Here is a 21,470-nt window from a genome sequence, read left to right on the forward strand (position 1 = left end):
TACTTCAGTCAAGTAAAGTATTATTTTTTTTTTAAATGTCTAATATTTAATTATGCCCATATCAACTTTTTTCGAACATGTTTTGTTACTATAAAAAATGTCTTCACAAAAGACAATTCTAAATGGCAGAATACAAAAAATCTGATATTCAGTAGGTATGTCGTTTTTTTTTTTTTTTAAATAAATTGCCTCACATGGGAGTGTGTCAGCATATTGCTTTCCGTTTACGCTCATTGTTCTCTGCCCTAGATATCCAATGCAGCTACATTAGATGAACTACATTCAGCAGTTGAAAGACATTCCAACATCTTGCTGATTGCTGGTTGCTTTCATTACCCTGTTATTGTGGATGACAAAAAGAAGATGATAAAAGATTTTATGCGGTGGTACAAAATTTACCGCAACTATTTCTCAATACAAAGGTATGTCTCCCTAATTTGAACAAAGTTAAAGATGTTCATTAATTTTTTTTTTCAAGTCATATATTAGTCAAAGAGATGAATACAGGGTCAGAATGTAACAGTAGTCATCAGCCAAATGAGCAAGAGGCTGGTAGAATTACTTCACTCAAGTCAACAAAAAATTTTAAATTTGTGTAGCTGTCAAAACTTTCAGTGACCATTTGGCGCGCGAGTCAGTTTCAGACTCTGGGTGAATATGCAAGATCACTTGGTGTAAAAGATTAGAAGATTAAATGTACTGCCAAATCATGTTCATGTATGGTGGATGGAACTGCTCCTTTAAAATGCTTCCATTGCCAGCATCATTGAGGTGATGATTGCTCTAATTGTTTTCTAGATTCAAGGATGGGCTTTCGACACTGGGTGTCATGTACGCTTTGGAGCAGCATGCATCTGTATTCAGGCCCTTCATGTGCGCAAGTGCAGAGAAGCTGACATCTGCAACACTACAGGAAATCTTTGAGGTTCAGCTCAGTGAAAAGGGCAGCACAAGACGGCATGAAGAAACCAGAGTACTAGGATTCTGGAGAGACTATCTCCTTGGCACAGAAGGTTTATTTTTATTAGAACATTTATTATTTTTACCATTTTCTGTTTATATCAGTCGTATTGTAATGTTTAACTTAACTCAATACTTCTCCTTTTTTCAGAACAACAAACAGGGCTCTCTCTCCCGGACATCCTGATGTTTGCCACAGGATTAAACACACTGCCTCCCTCTGGAATTCAGCCACAACCCAAACTGATTTTTCAGTCAACATCTCGGTTTCCGGTCAGCAGCACCTGTGCGAACACAATCAAAATACCAATGTCCAAGACATATGATGAGTTTCAAACAGACATGGACTTTGGGATACAAAACTCCCCTGGTTTTGGACTCCATTGAAATTGGAATTTCAAGTATGGTATCAGAAAAGAAAAATTAGGCTGTTGACCTATAATGTTTACAGTTGCAGAGTCCATTTTGAAAGTTGTTCCATGAAAGCTGTGGTACTTTGTTTTGGTTGTTTGATACAAAGACTGAATGTTGCACTCACATTACATATCAGCCATGTTCTTCAGTCTTATGTAGTTTTCCACACAGGACTCCCATGTTAATGGCTGCATCAGACCACTCCGTCTCTGTAAGTCCTCAAAGTGTGCCTGGAGATGGTCATCGCCACATGGACTGCAGGTTGTCTCTATTCTAAACTGGCCAAATTCCTCCTGTGAGAATGTGAACCCACAGTCATTTCCACCGAACCTGGGGGTTACATATGCACTGTACGTCAGTTCATATATATATTTAGTTTTTTTCAGTCAACTGGCAACTTGTATTGTTTTATGTTATAGCCAGTTTTATTACTGAATTGTACTTGAAATGTGAAAATAAACAACTGTCACACTGCTTAGTAGAGATTATTAGAGTAATGGGTAGCATGAGATGAATACATGACTGAATATTCATTGTTGGGGAAAAATATTGTGAAAGCTACTCAACAGGCAAAATAATTTAACTACAGGCAGTAACTACACGTTAATTTGACAAATATATATATTTTTTAAAGACATATCACATAAAAACAAACCTGTGAGGCAGGTAGTACATGACATCTGGTTTACCAGACGGACAACGAGACTGCTTAACAGGTCTGATAGTATGTGTGTTCCATCTTTCCCTGCATTCGTCAAGGTGCCTTTGTAGCACACCCATGAACACAAACCGCACTAGACATGTGTGCTCATGACTCCCACTGAAGAGATGTCTCTCTTTCAGATCATTCATCAGGTCCATCCAGAACTGAGACCTGCAACAGACTAGAATTAGAGCTGTCATTCATTTTAGGTTTACATTTACATGTAATGCGATTGAAAATTTACATTTCAGTAACTGCAATAACATTAACTAGGAGCACAAAAATAAAAATAATTGTTGATGACCAAACCTCTGTTTTCGGAAGTATGACCACCAACTTTCTATTCGTTGGTTTGCTGTTGAGGAGCCATACATATGACTGGCTGCCCCAGCAAAATCATCAGTGTGTGATGATCTTAAAGCACAATGGATTGCCACCATTGTGCCATTCTCAGTGCCACAGTCCGTGCGAAGCCGCATTGGTATGATCCCACATTCTGAGACACATCGTAGATAGTTTTGAGCAATCACTCCTGGATTGTTGTTGCTTGCTTGACACACCAACCACAGTACTTTGCGAGAGTAGCCATCTATACAGCCACTAATTGCCAAGCCATAGGGCTTTAATTTGTCATAACCATCAATGTGCCAGACATGGTTTGGTCCATGGGAGCTGTAAACTCTTCTTACAAATCTCCGTCTTGCACGCAATTCTACTCCAGACGGATCAAGCTCGTTCAACAAAGTCATAACATGATCCCTTCTCACTGTCAGATAGTACTTCTGGCGCAGTGTGAGCCACATCAAACGGTAGCCATAATGCCGACCTGGTCCCTTTAGCTCTTCTTTGATGGCAGCACGTACCGTAACAAGAGGAGTGTAATTTTTCTGCCTGAACAGTGAAAAACTTTTTAATTTACTATTCAGAGAGCGAAGGCTCAATTTAACATTGTGAATTGTTGCCAGGAAATCCAAAATTTCTTTGTTGCTGTAGCCATCATGGAAGTACTTTTTAATCAGATCCTCCTCTGTGGGGCTGTCCAATGTTGAACCTGACAAACAACGGGAGAAAAGGAGAATACATTTTCAAAAAGGACAGGCTGAGTCAAATCAGATATGGGTTGTTACAGCTCAGTTACATAGAGTTTGTCTATATAGTGTAGATCCCTAATCTTGGGTTGTTACATTACATTATCACACTAAAAAATACTGGTTTATCATGGAAAAAGCCATGTTTGGGCATCTTGAAAAGTGTGGCATGTTAAACCAAGAGTACATCAAGTATACTCACCATTGTCTTCAGCTTGTGCCAAGAACTGTACATTTTTGCCACATGAGTGACAGAACACGTGAACTGTCCCCAGATCTTGGCTGCAGAAAGGGCAAAACATGGCAGCCTGGAAAAATAGACAATGATATGCTATGATGAATCCAATCAGTCAATTTAATTTCAAAATTGCATATTGATCATTACTAAATAAAGAGAGAGGGCACTTTGTCACCTTTCTGTGCTTTTTATTTAATCTTACTCTTACTCTTCAAATTTGTTCTCTTTTCTCTTCCCTTGCCATCTCCTTTACTCTCTGTACTTTCCGTGCACTCGGTTTGTCATCTCTCTTACCATGTATCCAATATGAGGAGACGATGTCCCCGAGCGAAAGCTAACATTAAATTAAATGAAAGCACGCTAACATTAGCGACATAACTCCGCTGCTCTTCTATAATAAGGTAAAAGATTACGGCCAAGTGTTTAAAAAAGACATGAGGACAACTTACCTTCTGACTTTCTTCTCTTTCGTTCATATCACTCTGGTTCATATGGTAGCGCTCCCATATATCCCCTATCCCACAGGTCGAGACCCCCCAGTGGCCTGGCGAACTTCCGTTGTGTTTTGAAGTCTGCAGCGTTTTGGTCTTGCATGTGTTTTGAAGTTTGCAGCATTTTTATCTTGCATGTGTTTTGGAGTTTGCAGCGTTTTTGTCTTGCATGTGTTTTGAAGTTTGCAGCATTTTTATCTTGCATGTGTTTTAAAGTTTGCAGCGTTTCTGTCTTGCATGTGTTTCGGGGTTTGCAGCGCGTGTGCTCCGGTCGTTTTTGTTATTGCCGCATTTTTCTCTTGCAGCATTTTACTGTTGGATTTGTTTCGCCGTTTGCAGCGCGTTTGCACGTGTCGGCCACCGTAGTTGACAGAAGGTCAAATCTGTCAACCCTGATTGGACACCATCCAGTTTAGTTTCGAGGGAAGTTAAGGCCGATTTAAACTCGGCGGAGAGGGCTGTTTTGTGCTCTGCTTTTAGATTAGATTAGATTCAACTTTATTATCATTGCACAGAGTACAGGTACTGAGACAACGAAATGCAGTTTAGCATCTAACCAGAAGTGCAAAAAGCAGTTAAAGTGCAGAGTATGTGCATATGTAAAGTGTAGTAGTGAATAAATACAAATGTAGAATGAAAAGGTAGAATGGAATAAGTACAATGAATTACACTGTGAGGTAGTATGGAATAAATGGAATGAGGTAGTATGAAATAAATACAATTAATACAATACGAAGTGAATACACTATAGTGGGATAATACAGTACTAACAGTTCAGTGCAAGTGTAACCGTTGTCTGCGTTGTGTTAAGCTTTTTTGAAGAAGGACCGACACTCTTAACTTCAGGACTGGACTTTTATTGCCTGAATATTGATAAAGCATACGACTGGTCAGCTCATGGTCAAGCACAGCACTCGTTCGGCACAGCATGGGCTCAATCCTCGTGCACTGGCTTGTGTACAACAACAACAGGTAAAAATAAATATATAAACAAAAACACATGTACCTGAATATTGATAAAGCATACGACTGGTCAGCTCACGGTCAAGCACAGCACTCGTTCGGCACAGCTTAATGAGAGAAAGTTAGCAAGTTTAGCTTAGCCTTCAAGCCAAGATCGCTAACATTACATTACAAGATAAAAACACATTTAGTCAAATGCAATGTTGTTGCCATCTTACTGAGCATGATACACAAATAATAATAATGCTAACTGCATTATTACATTAAATACAGTTTCCATATAACGCTGTGCTTTGTGTAACAACCTTACCATGGGCTCAATCCTCGTGCACTGGCACTGCGCATGTGTCACAGCCCATATTTATGTACTAAGGAGAGCCCTGCCGACCAGTGAGCATCCAAGATACATGAACAACAGCAAATATGATTGGCAGTCACTGTGGAAGTGGAATCAACACTATACACCCGTTACACAAGGTTCAGTGGCTGAGGGGGTTTGTGTGGCGGTTTTCACCACCCTCTTAAGTGATCTCTGGTCCGCGACAGAGCAGCTACCATACCACACCGAGATGCAGTTGGTGAGGATGCTCTCGATGGTGCAGCGGTAGAAGTTCACCAGGATCTGAGGAGACAGATGGGCCTTCTTGAGTCTCCTCAGGAAGAAGAGACGGTGTGCCTTCTTGACCAGAGTTGAGGTGTTGAGAGACCAAGAGAGGTCCCCAAAGATGTGGACACCCAGGAACTTGAAGCTGGTGACACGCTCAACCTCCGTCCCGTTGATAAGGATGGGGGTGTGTGTGCCACTCTTCTTCCTGAAGTCCACAATGAGCTCTTTGGTCTTCTTGGTGTTGAGGGCCAGGTTGTTGTCAGCACACCACTCTGCCAGATGCTGAACCTCTTCTCTGTACGCCGCCTCATCGTTGTTGCTGATGAGGCCCACCATCGTTGTGTCGTCAGCAAACTTGACAATGGTGTTGGAACCATGTACAGGTGTGCAGTCGTAGGTGAAGAGGGAGTAGAGGAGAGGACTCAGCAGAGAAAGGGCGGAGTGTAGTGCCATGGAGATGGCATCCTCCGTGCTCCTATTCTGGCGGTAGGCGAATTGGAGGGGGTCCAGTGTGGGAGGTTTGTTTGTTTGTTTGTTTGTTTGTTTTCGTATAAATCCAGTTTAGCAGCTGTGGCTATTTCATGGCTAATACAGGTAATACATTGCACTTGACACTAAATATCAACAATTAAATTTATAAACAAATACATTAAATAAGTTTGTTCACATCAATGCACTTTAAAAAGTTTAAAACCTTTAAAGGTTGGACCTTATTAAAAATACCTACTATAGTACCTTCTTTAAAAAACTGCTGCCTTTTTATTCTAAGGGCAGAGCAAGATAGAATATGCTTAATTGATAAGGGATTACCACAAAGATCACATAGGGAAGGTTCACCTCAGTTAACAAAAAACCATGAGTGAGTCTAGAATGTCCAATTCTACACCTTGTATAGACAACTTGATCATGTCCAGCACAGTTGTCCCATTCGGGTTGCCATTTATCCATTATGTAGGAAGAAAGTACAGGTTTCATATCAGAGACAGGGACTTGACATTCAGTAATATCTTCATCAAGGGCTCCTTTAGCAGCACTGTCAGCCCCCCCCACCCTATCTGCCTAAAGTCTGTAACAGTGTTTTTCTCTTGTCTTTTTGTTTATAATGTCTTGTTTTTGTCTCTGCTTTTCTGTTTGTTCCTTATGTAAAGCGTCTTCGAGCATTTGGAAAAGCCCTATATAAAACTTATATATTATTGTTATTATTATTATTTTCATTACCTCTCAGGCCCATGTGACCAGGGACCCAACAAAAAACATTGTCCAGGTTGAGTTTAGTTAGGTGATACACTTTTCCAAGTATTTTGGTGATCAACGGGTGGTCAGTCTGTAAAAATTCCAAAGCCTGAAGGCATGACCTAGAGTCTGTGCAAATCAAGGATTTTTGTTGGTTGTACTGTTTAAAGTATTCAAGACTTAAGAGCAAGGCTTGGGCTTCAGCTGTAAAAATAGAGCATAGGTTTGGGATGCGTATTCCACACTGATTAGAAGAGACTACCATTGCTGAGGACACACAGGTATCAGTCTTTGAGCCATCAGTATAGATTGGAGTGTGCAAAGGGAAGCGATGTCTAACATCGAGGAAGCAACTTTGGTACTCATTTGGGTGTGTGCTTGATTTCTTTCTGTGACTCAGGTCCTGCACAATTGCTGGTTGTCTCAGGGTCCAAGGGGGAATTGAACAAAGGTGAGTAGATGTTAGTCCACCAACATTCAAATCTTCGAGTAAAGGTTTAATCCTTAATCCAAAAGGTCTGATAGACCTGGGTCTAGCCTCATAAAAGTTCAAATACTGTGGATGAAAAACAGTGGAGTAGGCAGGGTTATCTCTGTTCCCTTTGATTTTGACTGCATATTGTAGAGCAAGTTTCAAGCGTAGCAGTTGAAGGGATGGTTCTCTGGCTTCTACATAGAGACTCTGCACTGGTGAGGTTCTAAAAGCCCCTAGGGCCAGTCTTAGGCTACGTGCCCACGACAACGGTAACGACAGATAAACGCAGAACATTTCGACAGATGTGCCTATCTTGCACACGGCGACGGCGTTTTTAGGAGTTCAAAACGGAGAAAACGCAAACGCCCTCCAGAGTGGAGATCTTGAAAACGATCCAACCTCTCGTCGCCGCAGGAACAGTTCAAGACGCAGAAGTGCGTTTTTTGCACACGTTAAGTGGGTAGTTCTCCATGAACGACTCCCATATCTCACTATATTTATTTTGGACACTCTCCCAATCCACATTATCCACTGCCTTCCTGGCTTTGTAGTTCAGTGTCGTGTTCAGGAGCAACTGGACCTCATCATCTGTCCAAACAAAGTTTGAAGGCGTACTGTTGTTGCCGCCGCGCTTCGCCATTTTCTTCCAACTGACGTGGAGGAAGTAGCCACAAAACAGGCATTTCTCATATTTATTAATATATAACAATATAACTCATATAACAATACCAAAGGTATTGTTGCTACTGCCACCTACGTCCAGGGCGTGCATACTACATCGGCAAACTATGAGTTTTATACGTTTTCCCTGTTCCCATGGGTAGACAGATATCCACCCCCAAGCGCTCGTGAGAACGCAGATAAATTGTGGAGGAAAAAAACGGACATCTGCGTTTCTGCTTCAGAGCGTTGTCGTGGGCACGTAGCCTTAGACCTTGGTGATGAACAGTATCCAACATCTGAATGTAAGATTTTCTTGCTGATCCATAGACAATACATCCATAGTCCAAACGGGATCTCACAAGTGCTCTATACAGGCGTAGCAGTACAATCCACTCTGCCCCCCACTTTGTCTTTGCCAGGACCTTCAGAATGACCAGAGTTTTAAAACATCTCTTCTTAAGATTCTTCATGTGTGGAATAAAAGATAATTTATTATCAAGTGTAAGACAAAGGAATTTAAACTCTTTCATAACTTGGATTGCTGCACCATCCATATACAGCAGTGGCTCATGATGCAAAGTTTGCAGATGGCAAAAATGAGTGCAAACAGTTTTGGATTTAGAAAACTTGAAACCATTTTGGACAGACCAAGTGCTGATCTTATTTATGCATAGCTGAAGTTGTCTTTCGATTGTACTCATATATTTGCCTCTATAACAAATACAGAGGTTGTCAACATACAGGCTGCAGAAAAGATTTGGATTGATTTCCTTTGCAATGCTATTGGTTTTGACACTGAAGAGGGTGACAGAGAGGATACTTCTTTGAGGAACTCCTTGTTCTTGCAGGTGCTGTGTTGCAAAAGTTGTACCTAACTGAACTTGAAAAACTCTATTGGATAAAAAATTGGAGATAAAAATGGGCAGATGTCCTCTGAACCCCATGTAGTGCAAGTCCTTCAGAATACCATATTTCCAAGTGGTATCATACGCCTTTTCAAGGTAAAAAATACTGCTATTATATGTTCTTTCCTGATAAATCCACCTCGTATATAGGCCTCCACTCTAATAAGGTGGTCCATTGTGCTCATTCCTTGCCTGAAGCCACATTGATATTTACTCAAATGTCTATCTGATTCAAGCATCCACACAAGTCTTTTATTCACCATTCTTTCCATAGTCTTACACAGGCAGCTGGTTAAAGCTGCCGTCGGCAGGTTTTCAAAATTCCGAGTCTAAAGTCGGAAAATTCGAAATGATACAACTTTCAGGTCCCTCCCCCAACCTCTAACAAGCTCCGAATCTCTGCACGTGAGTTCACACCAGTGTGAGCGCACACAAGCTGGGGCAGACTCACGCTCAGCAGCGTGTGCACAAACTGTGATTGACAGGTAGGATTCCTCCACCCTAACTTGATTGGTTAAAAACAGCGGGGAGCGCTCGGTTTTTGCAAGCATGATTACAGGCTTCAGAGGGAGCTAGAGATTTAGTTATTTTTCCTAAACAGCCTATTTAATATTCTACTTCCAGAATCCCATGACAGTTCAAGCTAATATGACTAAAAAAAAGTTGCCGACCGCAGCTTTAAGGCTATTGGATGATAGTTGGTGGGATCTGTATGGTCTTTACCAGGTTTTGGAATGGGAATGATAAAGGCTTTCTTCCAGGAGGTAGGTACTTTTCCTGATTCCCAGATCACATTAAATATTATCAGGAGATGAGATAGCACACTGGATGGCAGGTGTTTTAAAAATTGATAATGGATCATGTCAGGTCCCACTGCAGTATCATGAGAGTTTCTAATAGCGCAGAGGAGCTCATCCATTGAAAATGGCTGGTTGTATGGTTCCAAGTTGTCTGATAAGAAATTCAGGGCCTTTGCTTCCTCATTTCTGCACAAGGCTTGAAACTCAAGATGACTATTTTCCACAGAGGAATTCTTTTCAAATGTTTCTGCAAGTTTATCTTGCTTAGACGTCAAAAGACCTTGAGGGCATTTTAAGTGCTGGACTCTTACAGTTCCTCCTTTAGTCTTCATCTTTCTAATGAAATTCCAGACCTTTTTTGAGGACGCATCCCTTGTAAGGTTCGAAACATACTCTCTCCAACTTTGTGCTTTGGCACCATTAATGGTCCTGCGTGCTTGGGCTCTTGAAATTTTCAATCTTGTAAGGTTTGCAGTTGTTGGATGCTTGTTGAACATCCTCTCTGCCTTTCTCCTGGCATCAATGGCCTTTTTACAGTCATTGTTGAACCATGGGTTAGACCTGTAGTGGGGCTTTCCTGAGGTTTTTGGGACAGCTTCCTCTGCAATGGATATCAACGTCTTGGTGAAATTATCAACATGATTGTCAATACCTTGGGGTATATGACCCAGTTGGATATCACAAAGGTACTGAAGGAGATTCCAGTTGGCTTTTTGAAGTTGCCACCTTGGAGGTCTTAACTGTGTGTCTGCTGCTGTAGATGACATTACCAGGGGGAAATGATCACTCCCACATAGGTCATTTAGCGGTTGCCAAGAAAAATCGAGTAAAAGGTTAGGATCACATATGGATAAATCAATCGCTGAGTATGTTCCATGGCCTGGATGCAACTAGGTAAAAGATCCATCATTCCACAGGCATAGGTCAGTTTTAGTGATAAAGTCCTCAATAACCTTGCCTTTAGCATTAGAGTGGTTTCCTCCCCATGCAGGATTATGAGCATTAAAGGTCCTATGGTATGAAATTTTCACTTTTTAAGGTTGTTTAACATTAATATGAGTTCCTCTAGCCTGCCTGCGGTCCCCCAGTGGCTAAAAATGACGACAGACCTAAACCATGCACTGGAAATTATTCTCCGCCTTTGGAAATGTGACCATGCAGATGGCCTGATCGGGAAAGCCGCCGCTTATGACGTGGGCGCCGCTTATGACGTGGAGGTTGTTTCCACCCAGAGCCAATAAACTGCCTTTCCCTGCCCACAGCTCTTTGGCCAGCTCATTGCGCTGTATATGGATGTAAAAAAACTGTTTCGAGCTCCTGCATCAGAACCTCTAAAGAGCCAGTGGACAGATTTTGTTTTTTTCTGGGAAAGCGACGACAGAACCGAAGAGATTTGTGTGTGCGCCAAATATTTCACAGACGAATGTTTCCAGAACTTGGGCTAATACCGAGCCTAAGGGAGAGCCCAGACACCCTGCGGAGGAATCTCATTTCAGCCGCTTGTATTCGCAATCTCGTTCTCTCGGTCACTACCCACAGCTCCTGACCATAGGTGAGGGTAGGAACATAGATTGACCGGTAAATCGAGAGCTTCACCTTCTGGCTCAGCTCCTTTTTCACCACGATGGGCCGGTGCAGAGACCACTGCAGACACCGCACCGATCCGCCTGTCAATCTCCTGCTCCATTCGTCTCTCACTTGTGGAAGGATCTCATTCCCGAGTAAGTAATTTAACGCACTATTATTGTGTTGCTTTCCTGTATGTACAGTATAGTTACATAGCTTGTTACCACAGGAAAGGGTTTGTATCGTTAGCAGCTAACGTTAGCTAATGGTTAGCTATGCAGCTAATAGCATCTGCAAGCTCTTATCTCTGTCAACTGGGCTGTTGGAGGTGTTTGCATGCCCATGAGATGGTTAGCTCGCTCATTTTAGACCAAAACCCCCTACTTCAAGCTTCCTGAAGAAGAATGAATCCGCAAATTCAGTGCATTTCATCAGGATAAAGATTCATTCATGGTTCCAGAGTCAAAACGGTCAGTCTGTCTGTGTCGTTAGCTCTGCAGCTAATAGCTCGGTCACTGTCGCTAATGTAACTGTAAATAGCATGAGGTATGCGAGTGGACACCTCATTTACTGTAACACGAGTGTTGTGTACTTATTTGTTGTTTTGATAGCCGTCCTGCTGTTGGTGTTATGGCGCGCACGATATCTGCCTTTCCCCTGATTGAAATGACTCGCGCTACGTGCATCTTTGCAAACCAGAGCAATCAGCTGAGAATGTCAAAATCCTCACTCCTGCTTTCCCCTTCACGCACGCCTTTTTTGCTGTGTCTTGTGTAGCACTTGCTTGATGTTTGACTGTGTTAGGAGAGTTGTTCAGTAACTAGTTCGTCATATTGTCAAAGTAAGCTCATATCAACAGGTTTCGCTAGTTTTACGGCATAGGGCTGCCGTGCCATCTACGTGCCATAGCGATTCACAAAACATTTGCGCAAGGTACCACGGGCGTAAGTAAGGCCACACCCCCACTAAACAGCTCATTCTGAGGATCCTAAGGAAAACTCATTTTTGGGACTGGCTGTAATTCTGCACCAAGGCAGAATTTTGGGGAAAAAAACTCAGATACAGTATTAGGTGATCACTAAAGCCTATAAAAATACATAAAAGCCTCCATTTATTTTCATGCCATAGGACCTTTAAAATCTCCTAAAAACATATATGGGGGAGGCAATTGCGCCGTTAAATTATCCAGGTCCTGTAGAGTTACTGTGACATCAGGTGGAATGTAGACAGAACACAAGGTAACAACTTTATGGAGAGTTAGTTGGACTGCTACCACTTGTAGATGGGTAGTGACTGGAAGATGACTATGAACTATGTCATTTCGTATTAATACAGCTGCTCCACCAGAAGGGCGCTGCACATTTGGGCCATAAGCATTAAAAATTAAGTAATTCTTTAAGGACATAGTATTATTTGGAGATTGGTAAGTCTCTTGAAGGCAAAAGGCAAGAGGATTAAAAAGAGCAGCCAGTTGCTGCAGTTAGCTCTAAAACCACAACAGTTCCACTGAATAATGTGGCTAGCTACGGTCATGTGGGTAGGACTGGAACAGGGCCTTTGCTCCTGCTTTTGGGGGAGGAGCTTCGGCTACGATGGGCTGAGGGTTCCTTCATTTCCACATTCACAGAATTTTCATTCTTATTTCCTTGACTCGATTTAGATTGAGTAGAATTATTAGTTCATTTCTTTTTCTCTTTTAATGGTTGGGACGGTTCGATCATAACTGAAGTTTGACTGGCAGAAGACAGGGAGCTCATTTTGGATTTACTGGAAGTTGATGAGGTTTTATTTCCATTGATCAGTTGTAGTTTATCTTTGTTCATCCAGGTGAAATCCGTTTGACAATCAATTGTCTTCATTGGGGGTTTAACAATAGAGGCAAAAGATTGCTGGAAGTTATATGCAGGAAACCCTTCCACCTGTTTTCTTGCTTCTGGATAGCTTATTTTCTTTGTGACCCTAATTCTTTGAATTTCTTTTTCTTTAATCCAGACAGGGCAATCCTTCGATGAGGCTGGATGGTTCCCTTTGCAGTTGCAGCATTTGGGTGGTCTCGTACAAGGAAGTTGATGCACATCTTCTCCACAGGTACAGCAAACTGGTTTATTTTTTGCAACTTGCTGAGCCATGGCCAAATTTCTGGCAACTAAAACATCTCAAAGGGTGAGGGATGTACTTATCCACTCTTGCACTTAAATATCCAGTTGAGATTATCTCCGGTTGGTCATGTAAGTTGAAAGTCAGGATATAAGTACCTGTTTTAACAATTTTGTCATCTCTTTTCAGGGTTATTCTCTTCACCTGAGTCACTCCTTGATCTTTTAGTTCTATGGCTATATCAGCTTCATCCATATCATGGAGATCTCTTGTGCGGATTACGCCTTTGCAACTGTTCAGATGCGGATGAGGGAGGGTTCGTATTGGTGTACCTCCTAAACTGCTACAGTGCAGTAAATTATCAGCATGGGACTTTTTAGAGCATACAATCAAAATCTGACCAGACTGCATTTTCTTAACATCTTTGACTGTCCCCACTATTCCTGAAATTCCTTTCTGGATTGCAAAAGGGGACAATTTAGTGAGGGGCACGTCTGATGTCACAGATTCCATAACTTTAAACTTGGGCCAGTTATTTCCTTTGCGGGGGTAAATGATTTGTAGCCATATTTGTATTGAAAGCATTCATCATTTCTGGTCCCCACCCTCCTCGGAGCCCAACTAGGGGATGCACAGCGCTGCGGTTCTCCTCCAGATATGCATCGGGGAGACAGGGATGGTATACTCGAGCAATCTAAACAAAAATGTTCATTTCACTCGATTGACCCTCAGCCAAAGTCTTCAGGGAAAGATAAAAGCATGGTACCAAAAAAAATTCCAGAGAGCTTTGACTAGCTGATTGGTTGGATCGGGCCCGTCCAACCTCCCGTCTAAGTGAAGTCGGAGCCAAAGCCAGGCATTCTTCCTTCACTGACACGGGTCGCAACTTACGGCAAACAAGTCGCCCCATTTGTCGCCTCTTACGATCAGCAAGGGGGTGCTAGGGACCTATTCTACCCCGGGTCCCCACAGGGGCCAGTGTGGGAGGTAGGCAGGTTTTGAGGTGAGCCAGGACCAGCCTCTTGAAGCACTTCATGATGGTGGGGGTGAGTGCGACAGGGCGGAAGTTGTTGAGGCTCTCTGCTTTGGAATGTTTTGGCACCGGCACGATGGAGGTGGTTTTGAAGCATGTGGGGACAACTACTTGGTCCAGAGACAGGTTGAAAATGTCAGTCAAGACCTCAGCCAACTGCCCAGCACAGGCCCTAAGCACTCATCCAGGGATGCAATCAGGGCTAGCAGCCTTAGGTGCATTGATCCTGCTCAGTGCAGCGCACACGTCGGTGGAGGAGAGGGTGAGGGGTTGGTGTCCTGTCGTGAGCACAGCCTTGATGGCTGGTTCCTGGTTGTCCCTCTCAAAGCGAGCATAAAAGCCGTTAAGCTCGTCTGGGAAGGAGGCGTCATTGGATGTTGGGGTGGTGTTGGTGGTTTTGTAGTCAGTTATGGCCTGGATGCCCTGCCACATGCGTCGGGGGTCGGAGTTGTTCTTGAAGTGCTCCTCAATCCTAAGCTTGTGGCTGTGCTTGGCCTCCTTGATGCCCCTCTTCAGGTCAGCCCTGGATGAGCTGTAGGCCTGAGCCTCACCAGATCTGAAGGGGGCGTCTCTTGCCTTCAGCAGTAGGCGTACCTCTCTGTTCATCCATGGCTTCTGATTAGGGAATGTAGTGATCTGTTTGAGCGTGGTGACACTGTTGATGCTGGTGTTGATGAAATCCAGCACGGAAGAGGCATAGGTTTCAATGTCCGTGTGGGAGTCCAGTGTGGCCTGGGTAGCAAACACACTCCAGTCTGTGTGTTCAAACCGCTGCTGTAGTGCCGAGTCTGCTCCCTCTGGCCACACTTTAACTGTCCTCACTTTGGGTTTCACACGTTTGATGAGTGGTGTTCACTTGGGGAGTAGAAACAAAGAGAGGTGGTCAGACTGTCCAAGGTGGGGGAGGGGGACTGCTTTGTAAGCATCAGCCATGTTGGTGTAAACATGGTCCATGTCTTGACCAAATTTAGGGAGGACAGTCTTCAGGTTGGAGTGGTTGAAGTTACCCGCAACAATAAAGGCTGCCTCCGGATGTAAAGTCTGTTGTTTGCTAATGGCAGCATGCAGTTCTTTCATTGCCAGTTTAGCATTAGCATCAGGTGGGATATAGACTGCAGTCACAACAGTAGATGTAAACTCCCTGGGCAGATAGGTCTTCACTTAACCATGAGATATTCTAGGTCAGGAGAGCAGTGACTCTCGATGATGGAAGTATCCGTGCACCGCGCTTTGTTTACATAGATACACAGACCCCCACCTCTGGTCTTACCGGAGTCATCAGCTGTTTACATCTACTGTTGTGACTGCAGCCTATATCCCACCTGATGCTAATGCTAAACTGGCAATCCGCCCGGAGCATGTAGCGTCCAGCTAGCTCGAAGAAGCTGTCGGGAATGCTGCTGTTAAGCCATGTTTCCGTGAAAATCATGATGTTGCAGTCCACAATCCATTTGTGTGTGGTGATCCGCAGTCGCAGCTCATCCATTTTGTTCGCCAGAGACCGTACATTAGCGAGGAAAATGCTGGGTAGGGATAGCCGGTGAAGTGTTAGCTTCAGCTTAGCCCTTAGCCCCCCTTAGCTAGTAGCTTGGTTAGAGCAGCCATGCTAGCAACCGATACTTCATCGTCCTTTTTTCCGTCCTTCTTTGCTGACTTCGATGCCATTTGGTCTCCAGGCAGTGATAAAAGTGACTTAGGCGTAGAGATAAGACAAATGCCGTGTTGCAAGTGAAAAGTTTGCGTTAAGTTTTGATGAAATTTTGTGGGAATTAGGCGCGGCGCGTCTACTCCATTCTTTACCCTCGTTGCTTTTTTGACACGCGCGTCCATGCACACACTCTCGTTAATTTTCCAATACAAATATTTATTTATGCACACAAGAACAAAAAGTAATATAAAAGTATGACCAATTGAAAATACAGTCCTTGGTGTGGATAGGTCCGTCAGCGGTGGGGCTAGCTAGAGTAGGGGCATCACAGTCACGTCACCTCACACAGGCACACAAAATGGCGAATGCCCATGTCCAGGAGTACAGGGCTAAACACAGCACGCAAAAACGAGATGCCTCCAGCAGCAGAGGCCAGCCACCACTGCCTTAGGCAATCAGCCCCTAAAGAATGCAGAATAAAAAGGGAGTGAGAGGTCAGAGAGTTTTGCAGAACATCAATATAACCAAGACCTTATATCCAACAGTTACTCCGTGAATCAAAATCCCACTCACACGTTAAAATGAATAAAAAGAACTCCCAACTCCACACAGGCGATAGCCACTTATGAGCCAGTCACCTGGCAGGCTAGGTGAGCCAACCAAACAATTTCATCAAGATAAGGGAGTCAAAATGAATTTAAACAAACAACAAAAGACAAAATAAACCAAAAGGCAAAACAGAAGTAGAGTTCCAGCGAAGGTATTAGCTCCGCTTCACAGGTGTAGGTCACAGTGGCAGCAGTGTTAGCTGCTGTGAAAGGCTGCACCAGAAGGCCTCAATCCAGCCTTACAGATCCTATAACGCATGAAAGAAGTTGTTAGCTGGCATGTATGACGGTAAGGAAGTGCACGCTATGAGAGGCAAACCATACATACCGATCAGGCAAGTGTTTGTTGGCTGCAGGGAAAGAGCTTTAGACCAACCAGCTAACCTTAGGCCTAGAAACACACACTTGGCACAATACCATCAAGAATGAGGGATGTACCAGCGGTAATCCACCAGTAGCCAAGCGAGGGCCGACACTGAAACCAGCTGCAAAAAGAAGCAGTTACAATAAGCAAATTTACTTCAGTTTACAAAAAGAACATAGCTGCAGGAGCAGCAAACCATAGTTACCACGGTAGAGTTCTCACTGGAAGACGGTGTCGGGTCGGTGGATATTTTTGGTATTTTTGTGACAAAATTGTCCATTTTGTTGGCTAAATCAATCAGAATGCTAGTTTAACAGCAAGTTGCCATCCAGCCTTTTTGGCGGTTTATCTGACATCACAACGCAATGCGTTAATAGGTAGCAGAGTGGTGATTAGCAAATCAATGACAAGTGTAGGCTGCCTGGCACACGTGGGTGCTCGGGAATCTCCGTGGGTGCCCCGGCCCCAAAGCACCCGGCGCTTATGCTGCTCATGATACTTAGCTGTACTTATCTATGAAACCAGATTAAACCAATAGCTTGGTAAGACTACAAGCATCTCTTAAAGACATAAAGACTTGGATGCCTCCGAATTTTCTGCTCCTAAATTCAGAGAAAACTGAAGTCATTGCCTTTGGACCCGAGCTGCAGGGAAAAACTGTCTACGTCTTTAGCTACTCTAGATGGTATTTCCTTGGCTTCTAGTACTACAGAGGAACCTTGGAGTTATTTTTAACCAGAATTTATCATTTGACGCACATGTAAAACGAGAACTGCCTTCTTTCACCTTTGTAATATTTCCAAAATCAGGAACATCCTGTCTCAGAGTGATGCAGAAAAACCTGCCCATGCATTTGTCACTTTAAGACTGGGCTACTGTAATTCTTTATTATTGGGCTGCCCCACAAATGCTCTGAAAACCCTCCAGCTGGTGAGAACTAACAGGAGAACTAACAGGAGAGATCACATTTTTCCAGTTTCAGCTTCTCTATATTGGCTCCCTGTTGAATTCAGAATAGAATTTAAAGCAATACTATGTAACATTTCTACCTTAAAATAACAGTTTGAAAAAAATTGTGCGGCTAGAATGAGTTTTAATATTACGATTGGCCTGTCTCCTATGCCCTTCGGGGGTCTGCGTTGGAAAAACTGAGCTATGTAACTTTGCTGGACCGGTCCGGGAGCTGAGCGGAAGTACTTCGACTTGCTTTCTGGCACACCTACCGCAAAAACAAATAGACCCCTCTCACGCTCCCAGGTATAAGGCTAAGCTAGCGCAACATTGTCAGTATGATCATCATGGCAGAGGCACCAAAGAAACAGAAGAAGACGTTGACTGATGAAGCAAGGAAGAGAAAGAGATTTACGACAGTGTCTTAACCATACATTACCTCCAAGCCTGTAGGGGGAGCTCCATAATGGGCTTTTTGAGAAGTTACATAGTATTGCTTTAAAAATTGTTCTCTTCACGTATAAAGCTCTTAATGACGAGCTCTATAATATCTTAAAGATCTTATTGTTACATATTTTCCCAACAAAGCACTTCATTTTCAGACTGCAGGTTTACTTGAGGTTCCCAGAGTTTCTAAAAGTAGAATGGGAGGCAGAGCCTTAAGTTATCAGGCCCCTCTCTTGTGGAATAAGCTGCCAGTAAATGTCTGGGAAGCAGACACCCTTTCCATTTTTAAGACCAGGCTTAAAACTTTCCTTTTTGATAAAGCTTATAGTTAGGGATGGCTCAGGTGATCCTGAAACATCCCATAGTTAAGCTGCTATAGGCCCAGACTGCTGGGGGCCCTCTCATGATGCCCCTCTCCTCACTTTGCTCTCTTTATTCTTCATGTACACATAACATTAATGTGGTCATTAACTCGTGTTTCCCTGTTCCAACAGGTATCCTTTGACCGGTGTTACAGTGTTTGTTGTCCCCTCTTTTCTGTCTTCTCAAACCCCAGCTGGTCGAGGCGGATGGCCACCCTTCCTGGTTCTGGTTCTGCCAGAGGTTTCTTCCTGTTCAAAGGAGTCGTTTCTCTCCACAGTCGCCTCATCCCATGGAGGTCTGGATTTGGAAACATACTCAAAATGAAAGTGGAAAATCACATTACAGGCTGATCCAATGAATTCAATCGAATTCAATTCAAATTCAATTAAAAAATACTTTATTTATCCCAGAGGGAAATTAAATGTTGATGTAACTCAATTAAATCAAGGAGTTATTATAGATGCTGATGGCTGTGGGCAGGAAAGATTTCCTGTAGCGGTCCGTTTTGTATCCAAACTGAAGAAGCCTTTGACTGAAGAGACTCTGTTTTCCGATAACAGTCTCATGGAGAGGATGTTCAGGGTTGTCCATAATTCTCTTGATTTTATGCAAAATCCTTCTTTGCATTATTGTCTCCAGAGGTTCCACAGTCGTCCCCAGAACAGAACCAGCCTTCCTTATCAGGTTGTTTCTTGTTGAGTCTTTTTAGGTCCCTGGTTCTGATGCTGCTACCCCAACAGATGACGCAAGAGGAAATGAATTGAACTCCAATTAGCTTGAATTGGACTGTATTATTTAAGTGCCTTGAGATGACATTTGTTGTAATTTGGTGCTATATAAATAAAACTGAACTGAATTGAAATTATTATATTGTCCATTATGCTAATGGTTATGTTAATTTGTGAAGCATTGTTTTTTGAATAAGCAGCTGTAGTTTCTTTGCGTCACTGTCACAGTTTACTCTCTTGTCCAGGTAAGCCACTAAGTATCTGCACCTCTGTACCACCACCCCCACCTCTTCTTTAGTTTATTCCAGGTCCTCTTAAAATTCCGCAATTATAATTTTTGTTTTCGTTCAATATGAATGGATTGTTCCTACACTATTCAACAAAGTGGAGTGAAGAGAGTACAGTCCCTTGTATTGCTCCTGTGCTGCTGACCAGACACACAACCTGGCAGTCTCACAAACTGTGATCTGTTTGTGAGATAGTCAATAATCCATGGAAATATCCATCAGTATTTTCTACAGCATCTTACATCAAATCAAATCAAACTTTATTTATAAAGCACTTTTCATACATTAAAAATGTAGCACAAAGTGCTATACATGTTTAAAAGCCCCACCCTAGCACATCCACACAAACAGACATATGCACACACACTCACACACATATATGTGTATATATATATACACATATATGTATATATATATATACACATATATGTATATATATATATATATGTGTATATATATATATATATATATATATAAACACGAGTTAATGACCACAATAATATCACATATACATAAAGAGAGTAAAGTGAGGAAAGGTGTGACAGATGAGGCCCCCCAGCAGTCTAGGATGCAAACCCTGGTTCGGGTAGGGGGAGAAATAAAAGAGGTAAGATAAGCGGGAATGGGATTCAAACCCTGGTTCGGGTAGGGGGTAATGAAAGTATAGAAGGTGCCAGAGGTGGAGGCAGGACAAGACACACTAGCAGATACAGCAGACAAATTCACCTAAACAGTCCTATAATCACTAAAAATACCAGCAAAAACAAAGCCATACAACTCACTCTCACCAACTGCACACCAGTCACAGCGGGGTGGGGATTCAAACCCTGGTTCGGGTAGGGGGTAATGAAAGTATAGAGGGTGCCAGAGGTGGAGGCAGGACAAGACACACTAGCAGACACACTATCAGATTCAACAGACCTAACTATAAGCTTTATAAAAAAGGAGAGTTTTAAGCCTGGTCTTAAAAGTGGAAAGGGTGTCTGCTTCCTGGACATTTACTGGCAGCTTATTCCACAATAGAGGGGCCTGATAACTGAAGGCTCTGCCTCCCATTCTACTTTTAGAAACTCTGGGAACCTCAAGTAAACCTGCAGTTTGGGAACGAAGTGCTCTGTTAGGAAAATATCTTACAATGAGATCTTTAAGATATGATGGAGCTCGGTCATTAAGAGCTTTATATGTAAGGAGAAGAATCTTAAATTCTATTCTGAATTTAACAGGGAGCCAATGAAGAGAAGCTAAAACTGGAGAAATATGATCTATCCTGTTAGTTCTCATCAAAACTCTGGCTGCAGCATTTTTGATCAACTGAAGGCTTTTCAGAGAATATGTGGGACAGCCCAATAATAAAGAATTACAGTAGTCCAATCTTGAAGTAACAAATGCATGGACTAGTTTTTCTGCATCACTCTGAGACAAGATGTTCCTGATTTTAACAATATTACGCAGATGAAAGAAGGCAGTCCTAGAAACCTGTTTTATATGCGAGTCAAATGATAAGTTCTGGTCAAAAATAACTCCAAGGTTCCTCACTGTAGAACTAGAAGCCAAGGAAATACCATCTAGAGTAACTATATAGCTAGACAATTTCTTCCTGAAACGCTCAGGTCCAAAGATAACGACTTCAGTTTTGTCTGAATTTAGAAGCAGACAGTTCTGAGTCATCCAGGTCTTTATGTCTTTAAGACATGCTTGTAGTCTGACCAACCTATTGGGTTCATCTGGTTTTATAGATAAGTACAGCTGAGTATCATCAGCATAGCAATGGAAATTTATGCCATGCTGTCTAATAATGTTACCTAATGGAAGCATGTATAAAGTGAAAAGAATCGGTC

The 21,470-nt window shown here is 42.6% G+C and overlaps 1 long non-coding RNA gene across 1 annotated transcript; it reads left to right on the top strand.

The window, feature by feature from the left end:
- Positions 1–277: 277 nt before the first annotated feature.
- LOC142377952 (uncharacterized) lies at positions 278–1,594 on the top strand. Its single transcript, XR_012769573.1, has 3 exons — positions 278–422; positions 799–1,013; positions 1,112–1,594. It is a non-coding gene; the product is annotated as an uncharacterized LOC142377952 (long non-coding RNA).
- Positions 1,595–21,470: the final 19,876 nt, after the last annotated feature.

Source organism: Odontesthes bonariensis, chromosome 3, assembly GCF_027942865.1.
Source record: "Odontesthes bonariensis isolate fOdoBon6 chromosome 3, fOdoBon6.hap1, whole genome shotgun sequence".
NCBI classification, from domain to species: domain Eukaryota; kingdom Metazoa; phylum Chordata; class Actinopteri; order Atheriniformes; family Atherinopsidae; genus Odontesthes; species Odontesthes bonariensis.